The 12092-nt window shown below is 42.2% G+C and overlaps 1 protein-coding gene across 1 annotated transcript in view; it reads left to right on the forward strand.

The window, feature by feature from the left end:
• The first annotated feature begins 673 nt into the window (after positions 1-673).
• Positions 674-12092, forward strand: part of LOC137877117 (prickle-like protein 1) — a 28901-nt gene continuing 17482 nt past the window's right edge. Inside the window, exon 1 of the mRNA XM_068716813.1 lies at positions 674-874. The gene's annotated coding sequence lies outside the window, so the exon portion shown is untranslated. The remainder of the gene's footprint in view (positions 875-12092) is intronic.

Here is a 12092-nt window from a genome sequence, read left to right on the forward strand (position 1 = left end):
AGAAAGCAGTAGGCTTCAAGAACAGGAAGCCTCTTCTGGATTATTGAAATACCGGACACGTATCGTATCGCAGGGCTGCGTATAACACACTGTATAGTACATAACACCTCCGAACGTCATGCCCAAGTTTCAAGTTTCAGGAGGCTATGATGTGGTGCATGCATGTGAGCATATGACATATGCCAGTTATATCTGATTAATAGGACTGTGTTTGTAATGTGTGTTTTTTTGTTTACTGCTATGCATATAGTCCATCAAATCAAGTATTCCTTGTAAAACTGTATAATTTATGAAGAAGAGGTGAACCCAGAGAACATTTTGTTACATAATTGCTGCTGAATTCCTATGGGCACTTGCAGTGTCTCTATGGTAGCAACTAATGAGTTTCCAATGACCTTATCGTACTTGTAATGGTATTTTTAGACACATAGATTAAAAAAAAGAAAAATAGATCATGTGGACTTGAGTATGCTTCCAAAACATATCCATAAAGTCGTGGCGTGGATGTACACAGTATGCTGTGTGCCTGTAAGTGAGAGTGAGGTGTGTGCGTGTGTTGAGAAGGGAGAGAGGAGGAGGGGGGGCGCTTCATGTTTAAGCCAATAGGCGCAGAGCAGCACTGGGGTAATTTCTCGACGCTTAAACTTGGTGCCAGAGCTGCTCAGCGCTCAAACCTTGATGAGCGTCCTTTCCTCTTCTTCTCTTTCCACGACCATGCACTGAAAGACCGCATCCATCGAGCTGATTCAGGACTCGAAACGGCACTGAGTTGTGTTTGCTGGTTTCAGCCAGCCCGGATGCCTCCAGAGTCGTGATTTTATTCTGATAAACGGAATATTCGAACCCGATCCCGGACCAAGTTGTTGCTTCTTCGGTGAGTGTGAATTTTGTTTTGCGCTCAGAACTATTTTCACAATTATTTATTATGTTCTAAATGTTGTAACCCTTGCTGTTTGAGTGCACACAGTCGTGTGTGGGTGTAGGAGTTTTCAATAGATTTGTGATCATAAAGAAAAATGAAGCTTCGAAATCCAATGTACCAACGAGATTAAGGGATGGAAATGATTTGTCCCTCCATTACTTCATGGCCAGGCGCATCAAAGCGTAAAGAAAAGAGTTAGTTGAGGCTCTGTGGCATGTTTTTCCTTAAGAGGGAGAGTAAAAAGTGAAACTATGACAGACTCGGGGGGGGGGGGGGGGGATTTTAGCTTGTGTGCTTGCGTACAGACGCACTTAATGGAGGGTTGCATTTTGCTTTCCAGATGTGTGGACTCAGCTGTTGCTTGTCACTCAGGTGGTCTCTCTCGGTCTGTGTACTCTTTTTCCTGGCTCCACGCACCCACTCTCAGCTCTTCGGAAACGCATCAGTGTTGACAGACCACAGCCCAAGTGTAGCCACATTACTTCAGCCAATCAGAACAATTGACCAAGGAGGGCATTTTCTCTAGTACAATCGTATATCAGAGACTTAAATCTACTTTTAGAGCAGGTGTCGAACTATTTTACGTGTTTGTAACCTTGTTCCAGATTGTGAGAGAGTCATTCTCTCCATTTCGTTTCAGTTATCTTTTTTGTTCTGAGGCACTGAATTTTGTCTCAGAATGCATAGAGATGGATTCAAAGATCACAAAGAAAAATGTTTAAATGGTGAATATGAGTCCTATGATGGACTTTCTTCTCAGTGCTGTGTGATCTGTTTTGAAGCCAGTGGTGGCACCTAGTGGTGGGAAATATTTGCAAAGATGCTGCAGTTATAGCAAGAAGCTTTGGGCTCTTCAGAGAGTTTAAAAGTTGAAGGAAGTTTGTTAAAAAACACTCAAATCCATCTTGAATTTAAAATCTGGCAAACCCTGTTTGTTTCTCTAAAACCCTGGCAGTGCTCTCAGTTCTGCAGAGTCCCCGTGCCGTGCAGTCTTGGTCCTGTAATTCAATGACAAGCTGCTGTGTGTTTAGCTGATCCAGGATGAGAGAGCAGCAGCGGATCAGGTGACTGAGGTGTATTCCCCCTCTGTGGGAGGCCAGTCAGCGAGACTATGCTACACGTTGCTGGGGGTATACACACCGCAATGCTAAGCCTTTGTTAATGAGTATGTATCTGTGTGTGTGTGTGTGTGTGTGTTTCCTTGTCTGTGTGTGGTAGGCCTACTGGATGCACAGGATCTGCGTGTCTATTACTTTGTATGCTTGTGTGCACGCATACATGTGTTTTTCTGTGTGTCTGCATGCCCCTGCTTATGTGTGTGTGTGTGTGTGTGTGTGTGTGTGTGTGTGTGTGTGTGTGAGAGTGAGAGAGAGAGAGAGAGAGAGAAAGAGATGGGTGTTTGGACCCGGGAGTTAAGCTGCTGTTAATTGGTCAGCCATTTGAAGCACATGAGAGAGTCAAGTCAGGCAGTAGCTGAGATGATCAGTATGCTTGGTTCGACTACTGCCAGTTATGGGACACATTGATTCTAAGCTTTTAATGGATGCTGAAAGGGGTCTTTTGTCTCTCTCTATTTCTTATAATAAATGCACCCGTGCACAGTAAATTGTATGCAGCAGTAGTTTAAAATGTTTGGGAAATACACATTATCTTTCTACATGTATGTAAACTACATGTGTAGCAAGAGCCAGCAGATTGCTTAGCTTAAATGCTGGAAACAGAGAAACAGCTAGCCTGGCTCTGTTCATTGGTTACAACGCTCACTATAATTAACTTGTTTCTCGTTCATTTAATCGAAACAAGTCTGGAGCCTCGTCATCACCGCCACCTTCACTATAGGCACCCAGCAGAGATTATAGGAAGTCACTACACTGCCAAACAATTGTCTGACAAATAATCTTAAAATCACAAGTTGATGTTTTTATACTTTGGTTGTAGTACAAACTAAACAAACAAGGTATAAGTTATTAGTAAGGGAGCTTTAGAGGTGCTGGTAGGCAGATTAAGTTTACATTGGGCTGCAGCTTCATATTTAGAGAGAAACAAGAGTGATATCACTCTTCTCATCTAACTCTCGTCAAGAAAGCAAATAAGAGCACTTCCCAAACAATCACAGGCGTTTGTGTCATTGAGTTCATGGTGAAGTTTGATATAATATTTTTGCTAGCTTAACAAATGAGACCCAGGGTGAAAAGGTTGATTTAGTTTAAACATGTCAGAGGAAAAGGAGGAGGAAAATGTTCTGGCTGAGCAGCATGTGATTCGTAGGGGAGGATGTGAAGCAGTTCTTGAGGAGAGGACGTTTAAGGTTTCAAGATGGAGAATGACTGGACATGTACCGTCATACACTTATGAGCCTAGCGTTGGCAGCAGAGGTGGACAGATCATGAATGCATCCTTGACTTTTTTGCTGCATAGCTTTTTTTTGTTAAGGCCCCCGCTGACTTTTTGTTTATGGACAATTTTCTAAATGGACAGACTCGTTTTGTCAGAGCAGTGTCTCGCGATTGGTCTTCATTTTCTCACATGCAACCCAAATTCTCATTCTCCAGTGGGGTTTGAGTGCCAGAAAGGAAATCCAGCCTGAAGATTGTTTTGATATTGTTGGACACTCTCCTGGAAAACCTCTTTGCTCAGCGACCAAGGGTGTTCTCGATTTAGAGCCATTGGCTCCTCGGCCGAAACACCTCATCTGATCACAGCAGTGAAGCCGTTTGAAGAGCTGAAGAGGCTCAAACCAAAAGGAGATTTTCACTATTTAAAAACATGGAGATAAATTCTGCAGCTTTTGAATGGATAGCATGTCATTTAAATCCCTGGTTAACTGATGATGAATAGGGTGTTTTCAAGCAGTTTTTCCACATTTACAGTGCATTATATTATACATGCACTAATAATACATACGGGATATATGTAACCAGCACAGATTTCTTGTGTCCCAGGGTTTTAAGTACAGATTTGCACTAGACTGCATGCATGGAAGCAATAACAAACATACACATCTATGTAAAGTGTGTAGGTCTGTGTTTGTCTGTAAAAAAATAGCGATCTCCATCTATGAGTAAGTCAACAGTGTTCTGTCTGTGCTGTCTCCGTCAGCCTAATACCTCAGACCAACGTGTGTACACACAGGCAAGTTTGTCCTGTCATACTGGAATTAATCGAGTGTGGGGTTGTGTAAATCATTCCAAACCTCAGAAAACACACACTCACTTACACACACACACACACACACACACACACACACACACACACACACACACGCGCACACACATGCCTGCCAAGCAGCTATCCCCTGTAGATGTGTGTGAAGGGCCAAAGAGTGAAGGACCAATTGCTGAACGGGAGAAGCAAAACAGTGAACAATGGCAAAGAGACAAACGGCTTTCTTGGAAGAACAGAGATTAAACAAGCCTCAAAGTAATATTGTGAATTTTACATGGGAACCACGCAGTTATAGCAGTTATCAGCAGTTATCAGCAGCATTATCACTGGTGCAATGGGAAACAGTTCTGGAACCAGCCTTGACCAAGCAAAACATTCCCTGGTCACAGCTGGAGTTGTTTTTTTTCCACATTTGAGAGACTAAACAATTAATCAAGATGTCAGATAATAAAAAATAAAAAAAAAACTAACTCTAACCCTTTTCACATGTGATGAAAATGTCTGTTCAGTGTCTGTCAGGTTGTTCATGTTAAAGGACATCTTGCACTATAAATGTTGGAAGAGGGGCTAATACTGTGCATTGTATATTAGCCATGTAGTAGCCATAAACTGTGAATATGCTGAGGGCTGTGAAGGGTGCGGTGTTTTTAATGTGTGTGTGTGTGTGTGTGTGTGTGTGTGTGTGTGTGTGTGTGTGTGTAGACGTTCCTAGACGTGCGAACACCAATCATGATCCTTGTGCTCATTGAGTGGTTACAGACCAAACCCTGTCGGCCACATTGGCTCCACAAGCCTGGTATTATGGTCAGCTTGTGGGAAGGAAAAGTAAACCAGGGTTTAAAAGAATATCAGACACTGAGTAATGGACTCCGTGCTGTGTTAAAACTTGCATGAAATACAGTTGCTCGCAGCACTTGCTAAGCAATGCAACACTGAGGTGTTGTTGAGAGTTCCTGACTCGTGCCTGCGAGTGAGAGTCGATTTGGCACCAACTTAATTACCCATACACACAGCTCTATTTGATGATGATTAAAGCCACTAGCACACACAGATACACACACCTGCCTAGACACACCTTGCCAGTCGCCAGTCACAGTAGTTAGGGAGACATTAAAGGTGATGATTATTAGATGATAATAATTAAAAGGCTTTAAAGCAGTATAGATAGAAGTACAGTCTCATATAGGAAGACGAGATTGCCACGCAACAACCACGTAATTATTCCTCGTCAAATGACCACCCTGAGGCGGAACACAAATGATAGCTTCCAGTTTTGTTTTTGATTGGGAGAAACATTAAAGGTCTCCATAAGAGATTCTGGTTTGTTGGGTGGTACATCACTCGTACAATATTGCTGTTGTGATGTGAAAACCTCCTAATTCATTGATGATGATTCTTCAAGGTCTGATGTTTGGTGGTTTCAAGTTTTCAGCTCAGATGAAGGGCCACCCTTTCTAAATCCCTGGGATCATGTCAAAAATGCACCGCCACAGAACTAAAAACAATCCCTAGTGTTGTTCGTGAAAATCTGACATTTTGGAGATAAATGTTTAAATGTTAAAACCTGGTCTTGTTCCTTCCAAACGGTATAACTTGAAACTGTTTGCATCATGCAAAGAATATATTTAGAAAAATGCTGGAAACAACGCTCTCTATAATTAACTCGTTATATCTCGTTCATTTAATCTAAACACGTCTGGAGTCTTGTCATCACCGTGGCCGCCACCTTCACTAGGCAACCAGCAGAGGCTATCTAAAAATGTTGGAAACAGAGGAACATGTCCTAAAATGTTGGCACTAATTTTGGCATGAAATAAAGTCTATTGTCCATTATTGAGCAATCGTTGACTAAAAATAGCTGTACTGAATGGACAGAACGAGGTCAAAAACAAGGTCATTATAATTGTTCATGAAAATTCCAAAATGGATATACAGGGAAACTCATTATATGTGATTCCGGGATTAAAGTTTAGGTGCATGCATCAGGAAAACATGGCTAAGCTCCTGCCGTCCCTCTAAAAATTGGTCTCACGTGTTGGACAATTTGTTCCTGAGGCTAAGACGAGCTCCTGAGCAGACTGTCTTGACTTGGTCTAATCAGGGACAGCCTGCTCTTTTCTTCCTCTCACCACTTTACCTTCCCTCCAATATGCATGAAGCATCAGATTGCACAGGATGTTCACATGAATCTAACTCTGTTTTTTTTCCCACTGACTAATCATTGTAAGTCTGCTTCAATAAACAGAAGCAGATGAGGTAGAGAACAATTTTGAAGTTTTGTGACAAATGGTAAGTTGCACAATTTCAGGAAGACAATCCACATCTAAGTAAACTGTCTGCTGTTGGGTGGCCGTCTGTCTCTGCAGAAGTCTCTGAGGACATGTCCTATCTGTCATTTTATATCCATCTTGCCCCACACCATCCCAAAGGAAAACCGGCCAGTTTATTCACCCAAAGGGGAAATGTCTCCATCCAATCGGATGCCACTCAGAGTCAGGAAATGGCCTTTTTGTGATAAATGCTGTGTAAATGAGGTCGGGGACAATTACAGGATTCTCACCAAATTCACAAAAAGCTGCACATTTTCTTCAACACTCACGTGAGTCCTGCTTTCAGGATGAGATGGTCATTAAAGCTGCTATGAATGTTATTATTAAAAGTAATATTTTCCTCCGGAGTTGGTGGAGACCAAAAACAGAACTAAAAGAAGAGTGAATATTGAACTTACATTTGTTAAATGGCAAACTGTGGCTAAAAACACAACTCCAAATGAATGCTAATGTTGCTCTGTAAATACTGGACTTGTAAATAGGCAACTGAATGGCAACATGTTTACCATGTCAACTTAAAAAGTGATATGTCAGAGTTCACAGCTTCTTTCAGCTGCCCTCATGTGACAAAAAAATCAAGTGATTTCAAGTTGAAATTGCATTTGTTGGTGCAGAAATCATGCCAGGCATTTGTAGTTGGTTCATACTCCTCAAAGGGAAAGCATGCACTTCCTTTTAAGAGGAACATTGTCTTCTAATATAGCCATTAACTTTGTTTTCTATGGCAAGTAATCAAACAGCAGTGTATCCTTCAGCTAGGACAATTTCATCTTCAAGAAAAGGACAATGTAACAGATATTCCCCAGAAGCGGTTAGCTAATGAAATCTCGGGGCTTTCCAAGTGTTTGTCACAAAACCGATACAAACAGTGATTTGACAGCTGTCTGGGTTTCAGCGCTGTGAGATGCATTCTGTTTTTCTGCCTGAGAACGGGAGCTTAAATTACCATTTGCATTAATGAGGTAGTAAGTAATGTCTTTTGTGTTTACACTGATGACCTCAAAAACCAGACAGTAAACTGGGGGCTAAGGCGTTTATTATCTCTAACCAGCCACCCGTGAAATCCCACATGTGTGGGCTTGTTTATGTATGTATCATTCGCTTGTTTCAATACATTTTTATTCATTCAGTACTTTATACATATCTGTGAGTGTGTGAATGAGTGTGTCTGCATGTACCCGTTAGAAAAAGCTCTCACGAATCCCCCTCAGGGCCTTTCAGACATCTGGTTGCGGATGGGCAGCTTATATCTCCAAGTAATATGTCCAGTTAAGCCCCTGGGAGCCGCCGCTGTGCACATCATTACAGCCCTCCTCCGGCTTTGCTCGGAACTTCGCTGAAACCCTATCGTTTGGTTTAGAGGGGTACAAATATGCTGTATATCCTTTTATACTACTTCCTCCGGTCCGTCTCCCATCTGTTGCAGATTAGTCTTCAGAGTGTGTTTAGAGAGCTGAGCCCGTCGCCGAGCGGGACAGATAGTAAACCCAGAAGGTTTTAGTCAGAACTGTCAGGTAGGTCTGAATTAACAGAGAGGCCAATTGAGGATATGGCTGGCTGAGAGGAAAAACAAGGGGGGAGGTCGAAGGAGAGAGAGACGGCGAGAGGGTAAGACGGGCTCCAAAATTACACAGCGAGCCCACCAAACGGTTTGTCTGTTTACCCATGAACCTCAGGCCCGCTACTCGAGGGTCAGTGTGGAATGCCAACAGCCAACCGCCTGGCCAAATTCAACCACAGTCCCTGGGAGAAGGGGGGGGGGGGGGGGGGGGGGGGGACAAACAGCCCGCAAAATGACCAGTCACGCCACTTTCCCTGTGATACTGAGTTTATTTAAGCACGGCGCTCAAAGCGACTTTCATATGACACATAGCCTCGGAATCTGTCGCCCTCGTGGCATTCCAAACCCGCCACCAAAATGTTACCATGCTGAGCTAAGCTGATATCACTCCGCTGTTTTGTTGTCCGTCTCATTTCTATCGCTGGCTCAGCAACCCATATACAGCTAGACAAAAAGCGCCTTGAGAATCGGTTATTGGAGCTATATGGTTTCACACACACACACACACACACACACACACTCACACCCTTCTCCGACACTGCGCTGCCTTGAGAACGGAGCAAACCACTGCAGGCAAACTGCAGCCCGAGTGTGACAAAGTGCCGGAGGCAGGGAACTTGGTCAAACCTGCCGTTCCAAGCTCTTGTTGTGTTTCCAATGCTTAATTATGGGAAAGTGAGGGCACTGGTTGTGTAATACACAGACGGTTTATGTGTGTGTGTGTGTGTGTGCGTGTGTGTGTGTGTGTGTGTGTGTGTGTGTGTGTGTGTGTGTGTGTGTGTGTGTGTGTGTGTGTGTGTGTGTGCATATGTGTTTGTCTGTTCTGCTTGAATGATGCGCCATCCCTTCAGGGTTCTGTCATTAAGCCTCTGCGTACACAACCCCAATCCCTGGCCTACATCTATCTCTTATGCAAAAATCATGTGGGATTCTCTCACACACACACACACACACACACACACACACACACACACACACACACACACACACACACACTTGAAACCAAACAGCTTTCCCTTAAATGTGATGCAATGCTGCTGCTTGTCTTGCATGATATGTCATCACATTCCCTCTCTTTAGATTTCTTCATGGATTTGTTTTTTTTAAGCAATGCTTCCATCTAGTTTGAGTGTCAGAGCTCATTAAAATCCCTGATTTATCTGTTTCCTTTGGCTGAATGTGTCATGTGACACACTGTAATCAGACAGATGGATCCTTAGATTAATAGAAGGATTCCATGTAACGGCAATAAAGACCCTGCATCATTCTTTGTTCAAAGTATCATTGAGTTGTTTTAGTGCAGCTGGAATATTTCACCTTCTAACTTTTATTTGTTTTTGTTTATACCAACGAAGTGAAGCAAAGCCGCAGTGAAACGCATACATTTTCTGTCAACAAGAACAAGACAATCTGGTTCTTGACATTCCACATCAGTCCATCCCTCACCGCTGTTCCAGTTACAAATATCTGCCTCACATACTCTGTATAGTGAGGCAATGTGATCGCAGCAGCACGGGACACTTCAAACACACACAAACTCACACACACGCCTTTCACATTGTTAGTTAAAGTAACCTCTGGCTTTTGTTAAAGAAGGAATGCATCGCTTACCAATATCAAATTAGTGTTGGATGGGATGCACAAGACATGAAACAAGTCTTCCCTTTCTTTCAGACACACACACACACACACACACACACACACACACACACACACACACACACACACACACACACACTGTACTATAATGATAAGAGGTTATTTTTGTTCCTTAATAGGTATTACAGTTTTGTGATGGTGTTTCGCACTTATATCCCAGTTCCTCGCTGAATGTGGTGAGAGTGTGTGAAAGTCCTCTCTTATTTCATGCAAATACATTGGTATTATAAAGAATTAGTAAGTTGAGAGTGATGCTGTTTAACATTGCTGCCTATTTTATCTCTATTCATTGTTGAGAGCAAGACATAGGAGCCTCATCTGTGTTGCAAAATTCAGATAAAAAAAACTAAATCAGGACTCCATTAGATTGCACAGGTAAAATATGCCTGCACGTTTCCAATCCAGTAGATTGGATATGTGCATATCTTTGAAAAACATGAGCAGCTACTCTCAGACCTTAGTTGCCATTATTTTGTAATGCAGAGAAATAAATGTCTTCATCTATTCTTAATTGTTTTTCCACAGTGGATATATTGTATAACCCATTTGCCTGATTAAGCACTTTGTATCCAAGGGAATACTTTGGTTTGGCAAGATATTTTAGCCTACAGGGACCATCTAGGACTTGCATGCCATCAGATTCAGGTAATGACTCGTATTAAGCGGTTTAAGTGAGGCAGACCCTGCCAAATCATGGAAACGAATGATGATAATGAATAACTTACCTCTAGACATGAACGGGAGAAGCCTCTGTACTGTTTTTGACAACCCTATTTAGCCCTGAAAGAGCGTAACTTCTCAACATAGTCTAATCAGGCTGTGAGTAGTAAAGGGATTTATAGAAAATCCCCTCAAAGTTCAGAATAATGGGCTACATGTGCAGGGATATAGGCCGAACCAAAAGCACAATAAAGATTGACAGATACACATGTAAGGCTGAACAGAAACTGCATTGAAGCAGCGATTATTTTCATTTTTCAACGATTTATCTTAAATCTGATGCCTACTATTTTGGAAGCGAATGAAGAGAACATTTAATCGCGTCTGTTGGATGCACACTAGTGACTGAAGTCAGCTCTAGTTTGAGACGCCCCAAAGCAGATGGATTTAATGATCTTTAGAGAGATCACAAACACTGGTCCATGTGCAAAGGTTTCCTGTCTAGTCAAGGAGTTCACTTATAAAGGGAATGGCAGCATGCTAACATGTGCACAATGACAATGTGCCATGCTATCATTAGATAATTAGCAGGAATTAACACAAAGTTCAGCTAAGCCTCATGGGAATGTCATTAGTTTTGCAGTTATTTGGTCAAAACTTAGATTTAGACGGGTGGCAGGAATATCAGTGCTTATTTTTTTGTGGCAATACATCCAATAGTTGAGAATAGTAGCGTCATGTCACAATATATCTTGGTGGCAATAGAGGAAGAGTCAGGGATCACCAAAGTCATTAAGATTCATTCTCTAGGCTTCCATGCAATAGTTGTTGAAATGTTTTAGTGAATTTTTTATTTTGTATTTGTTTATTTATTTTGCAGGGACAATGCACACCAATCAACAGTGAAACTGTAAGTGAGCCAGAGTTAGCCAGAGAGGCTAGTTTTCATCTGCTGTCCCCGGCCAGATGTTCGAAGGCTGCCTAAAAATTACAAAATTTCAAATAAAATGCAATTGAAATTCATAGATAGACAGTAACGTATAGACAAAACAAATACACATATAGGCAAAAGAAAAGTGTACGACACTAGAGCAGAGCAGAACAAACCCACCTACAGTACAAGCACATATATAACACTGAGGCACATAACATACACATGAAAAATGGAAAATAGCAACACTGAACAAGACAAGTGCACATATAGGCAAAACAAGCAGGCAGGACAGACAGTACATCAATGCTTGCACACCTGATTGGCAACAAGCCATTCCTTAAGGCTATGTTTGAATGTTTTGTACATGTTTTGTGTGCGTACATGTGGTGGCAGAGCATTCCACGAGTGAGCATGCTTTCTCAGAGAATGTAGATATGCTAAAAGAGCTTGACCTATGTGAAATAACACAATCACCTCTTGAAGCAGATCTAGTGAGTCTGCTGCTTTGAGCGCTTTGTTTAATACATTTGTGTAGGCCAAACCAACACCAATAATGGGCTGTCCGCTTTGCATTGCACTCATAAATGGTTTAAGTCGAGTTCTGAAGCTTCCGTTAAGAAGAATCTGAACGGAAGCTTCCCAAACCAATCCCTATAAGCTCCCGTCACTTGACCATTTCCTGCATTTTACAGCCCTTTTATTGCTGCTCCTATTGTCCCAAAAGGTGTGCAGGTAACACCCTGCAGTGGTTGACAAATCTCAGCAGAGGGTTTTATGACAGAAACTTAAATCTCACTCGGGCCGGGAGTGTCGGGGAATATTAACACTGAACTGATGAGACCACTTAGCAGCACTTCGACG

The sequence above is a fragment of the Cebidichthys violaceus genome, unplaced genomic scaffold, assembly GCF_023349555.1.
Source record: "Cebidichthys violaceus isolate CVI_PGR_0920_01 unplaced genomic scaffold, fCebVio1.0.p SCAF_21, whole genome shotgun sequence".
In the NCBI taxonomy this organism is placed as follows: Eukaryota; Metazoa; Chordata; class Actinopteri; order Perciformes; family Stichaeidae; genus Cebidichthys; species Cebidichthys violaceus.